Genomic DNA, 5,000 nt, shown 5'->3' with positions numbered 1-5,000 from the left:
GTATACAGTAGGAAAAATACCAAAACGGTGATAGTATCGCTTATCTGGTTCTCTAGCAAATCAAATTTACAGCCACCCCTGCTGCACACTGCACATTAACTCTTTGCACCGTGGGTATGTACAACTCTGAAATATAAAATTAGTTGCTTTTGAAGGACACTGAGCTCCCTCTGGTGAAGGCATAACAAGTTTATTAAGTAAGCACCACCTCTGGAAGTATAATCCCCTCTGGCTTCTTCCACGGAGTTTATTGGTTCAGTTTTCCTAACCATGAGCATCATTAGGGCAATGCAGTAATTAAGAGTTGTTAGAAAGTGAATTCTCAAACTGCAGATTAGAAAATTAAACTATTTCCTGATTACATATTAATGGAGCACAACAATAGCAGTTGCCATAAGCTTGGAAGGCAACCAAGGGATAAATCTGTGTACTTAATTACCATAAACAATGGCTGCATAGAAATGAAGTTTTATGCACATTCCCTTCTGTAATATGTCTGATATCAGTACACACTTGACAATTCTTGTTCAATTATCTCTATTATTTAATGCGCTGTGAACGGCTCTGTGTAAATAAAATTAACCACCCCAATTACTTTGAATTCATCTAGGGACAACGTAATAAAAAATGTGAAGAATTCTGTATGCCTATTAATCTAAAACATTACAGAAGCTTTCACCAGATTTTCTTGTCTATATTTATTTTGTCTACATTTATTTTAGTGCACTGCTAATTCAATTACATTTACCATCAGTGGTCAATCAGCAGCAGCAGAGGGGTTTTTTTTATTTCATTAATCCTTATACAGTACCACAAACATGCTCACACATTGGTAAGGTACAGGATCTCATATGGAAAATATAAATATGCTTCTACTTGAATTTGGGAGCTTGCAGTTAATCAGAAAAACAATTAAAACCACTTCATACCCTGTGGTCAGATAACAAAATATCAGATAGCTGCAATTTTTTTTCTAAATAGTTTTTTTTTGCAATTACTGAAGAAATAGTGACCGAAAAAGAGCTAAATTTAGCTTAGAGATTTGTAAACTAGGCTTCTTTGTTTTTTATTTTAATTGTATTATGCGATAATTCTGTATTTTAATTGGCACTTGGATATCAAGATGATAGACACCTTAAAATACAATGACAGAAGAATTCACAATGGAGAAAGACACTGTCAGAAGTAGAGACAAAACTATTTTATCCATAACAGGTTAGGCACAACATGGGTAAGTACAATCCTGAAGAAAGCGAGATAATCCTACCCCTGTCATCGTTTAATGTCAAGCCATTATAATGGAGGAAGAAGGGAAATCAATGATATTAGATTATATGATTTTTATACTCAGTCATACAACTCATTCCTCTTACTTGAACCTCTGCACCATGTTTTCTCTATAAACACTTGCACCCACCGAATTTTTTGCGACGGTGTATTTCATATGGTCTATGTTGCAAAACCCCTTCTACACAGGTAACTCTTACATATATCCAGACAGTGATAGCAAACGTGCCATCAGCTTATTCTACAGAGTTCAAGGCACTGAAGCACTGATTCCCCTCACAGTTTTGCAATGTACCAGTAAACTACATTGCACTGGAACAAGGTGAGATTACATTTTCATTTTAAGTGCAAAGACCAAGGACTGAGGTTACGCCACCAGTGACATAAATTACTGGATATTAATAAAAGTGTGACTATTCAGATTCAAATGGAAATCAGCAACCCGGGAATTTTAATAACTTTTATTTTTTCACACATCTTAGAAAAGTGTTTCTAGTCAAATAATGAGCTGCTGGCACTGGAAATGCAAAGCTTCAGCCAGTTCCAAACTCTTTGCCTGGCTGACGAACTTTGAAAATATCAGCTCCCCTTTGGCCAAGAGCCAGAAACTCGACTTCCCCAGCCAAAAAGGCTTTCTTGCAGGGCCGGAAAATGTCAATGAACGTGCAGATCAGGACCTGGGCTCTCCTCCTACAGCCCTGTTTCCATTAGATGCCCTTTTCCTAATGCAAGGCAGAAAACGCAAGGGCAGCAGTGGAAGGGATCCCTCCACAACCCAGGTTGTGTCCTAGGGATTGGACTAGAGAGCATCATGTCTGGGACTCCTCTCCTCCTGGTCCACAGTACAAAGGGAATTGGGCACGGAGAACCTCCAAGATCCACTCCTTGCAGCTACCCACAGCCACTGTCGCCCTAGTAAAACTAGGGTGGCATTTTCAAACTTTTATTTGCGATTGTAAGTGTCAGAAACTTTCACTAAAAAGTAAGCGGAGTGTCTAACGAAATCAAACAGTGCCATGACCTGGAATCTAACCAAGAACATACATTGTCTATACTTACAGCTGCTTCCCTTTCAGTGAAAGCTATGAATTCTTCCACACTTACCAAAGCCTGCATTGCCCAGGGTTTAGTCACTGTATCTTTCTGGTCCTACCACTAGCCTGTAGTAAGGAAATTCCTACCTGTTTTAATGCCTTGATACATTGGAGCAGGAGACAAAGTCTTTTCCTGTGAAATGAATGTAGCCAGAATAGATATTCAAGCTGCAGCCTGAAACAATCCCTCCTGGCTGAGCAACCAAAAGGACTCTCAAACTCAGAGGATGAAGAGCTGCCAGGTGGCAAAGAGTCTCCCTACTGGAAAAAAAACACCCCCAGTTTTATGCTGGAGGAGGATGAGAAGGAAGAGAGAGAGCTTTCTTTCTAGTAAAAGTCTAATAAAGAACAGGGCCAAGCACAGTGGAGAAGGAAAAGATGGTCCAGTCCCCAGCAGACACAATGGGGATGAGCAGACCATGCTACCTTCTTTTTGAATTTAATTTCAAGGCAATGACTGAGTCATGATGTGAGTCTCCCAGTTGTTTCATTTATCTTGTATGGTTTTGGCACACGTGGAAACAAAGCTGGAAATCCCAGTATAAAATGTGCTCCTACTCTGATGGGGACAATCATCCTGCAAACATTCATTAGGACAACTCAGTGTAAGCCCTTCCCCATACAGTTGTACGAACACGGCACCCTGCTTCAGCTGTTGAGGAATAAGGTCAGCAGAGACTCTTACTTGCCTGAGGCTCTCCAGTATTACAACCCCAAGCAGTACAAAATTAAGAGAGAGATGTGCTTAAAAAAGAATTTATATTAATTATAAAACCAATTCATTTGTGGTTCTTGTCCTTCATGTTGTGTTTTCAGGATCTTTCAGCTACGCTTGCCCACGTGACCTCCTGGTTCTTAAAGCCTGCATTTGCAGAAACCCCAAATATCAAAAGCTTTTTAGCACACCTCTGAGAGCTGGCAGCATTTCACGTTTCTCATCTTTCTGGTATGTACCAACACCTAGGGGAGTATTTGCAAAACTCCGAGATCATCATCAACAGCCCTTCAGGGCTTTTCTAGCTATCAGGCTGTGGTTACTTTCTTCCTTCAAACTTGGCTTTACAGACCACTTGGTGGTCTGTGGCAAGCTGGCAGGTCATATGGTGTTGACTCATCTTTTTTGTTTCCAGATTTGTCTCTCAGACAGTCAGACACTCGGGCGAAGCAGCCCAGACCCTTACAGAAGAAGCTGGGACTAAGACGGAGGCACAAGCTGCTTATCTGTCTGTATTAGGAATTATTTCCTGAAGAGAGGTAGGGAAGAAAAACAAGTGCCATCCTGACAAAGAGAGACGCTAATGAGATGAGATACAGCAGATCCTCTGAAGCAACTGCAGTAGGTACCAGAGAGGGAGAAAGAAGGAGCAGGCAGGAGAAGAGCCTGCAGGAAAGCGAGGCAGATGAGGAGCCGGTGGAAGGGGACTGCACATGGGGCACAGAAACAGAGCTGACACAACAGTGTTTTAAAGGCATAGCAAAAAGAGATGTTCAGATTTTTTTCCACTACCATATCACATTAAGGACTGTTAAAAAAAAAAACCAAACAAACCCTCCTAATACTACTTTTCCATGTAAGCAATTGCAGTCGCTGCCACAGGGATGTTGTCTGATGACAAATGGGATATTGATTGGCAGGGGAGGTGGTACATGAGATAGGCTGTCTGTTAAGATGTGAACCATAGTTAGAGAAGTTTGAGAATCCCTGCTTTCAAGGCTATAAAGTTAACTATAGGTAAGAAACTCCACTTTTCACATTTTCTCCTAAATCGTGTTTTTAAGCTGCGAACATAAATAGGATCTTTATCAAGGACTTGTCAAATAATTTGTTTTAAGTTAAATCCTGAATGCTCAGGAAATGGTCAAGAATATAAAAGTAACTTTTTTATTATGGCTGCACCACTTGTCCCCTTATCCCCAGTAAAAGCAGCGATGGGTATTCATTAGTATTCCTGTTACAACCCTTACAGCTACGCTGCATAAGCCACTCTAGCTGTGCGCTAGACTCCCCATTTTATGCAGGATACTTAAAAGAAACATCATCTCATTGTGTGTATGACACGAAGAACACAGCAACTTTTGTCATACTTCAAAATACAAGAACTTAAAAAACATAAGAAATGTAAGAAATCTCTTTTGAATTGAATTGAATAAATGACATAAATCAAATAATAACATAGTTATTAGAGTTTTAAAAATCCCCAAGTGCTATGCTGATGACTCCATATATATCTAGAGGTGGTATTCAGAATTCATATAAGACTTGTGAAACATTGTACTGGCTCTTTTGTGCAGAACATAAGTTTCACAAATATAACAAAGTACACAAGAAAGTGCGGGATAATATACACACATTTTCTCTAGCTAAATAACTAAAGGTCATGTAATGCATTTGAAAAAGTACTTCAAAAGACCGTAACAGGTAAAAGTCTTACTAAACAAGCATTCATCCAGGACAGAAACAGTTTCTGAGTTATGTGTTTTTGTAAAACTATTTTAAAAAGTCAAACCACCTGAGCACATGAGAAAGTAAATACACCCTAATATTTGGACGCATGTGGCAAGCTCACTTCAAAGTACTGAACTTTAAAGTCTATTCATCTGTATTTCAAAACATAACAC

General features: G+C 39.5%; 1 protein-coding gene across 1 annotated transcript in view; it reads right to left on the bottom strand.

The window, feature by feature from the left end:
- Positions 1-5,000, bottom strand: part of EHBP1 (EH domain binding protein 1) — a 222,839-nt gene that overhangs the window by 24,562 nt on the left and 193,277 nt on the right.

The sequence above is a fragment of the Aptenodytes forsteri genome, unplaced genomic scaffold (genome assembly GCF_000699145.1).
Source record: "Aptenodytes forsteri isolate BGI_AS27 unplaced genomic scaffold, ASM69914v1 Scaffold582, whole genome shotgun sequence".
Lineage (NCBI taxonomy): Eukaryota > Metazoa > Chordata > Aves > Sphenisciformes > Spheniscidae > Aptenodytes > Aptenodytes forsteri.
This window is presented reverse-complemented; position numbering and strand designations above follow the sequence as displayed.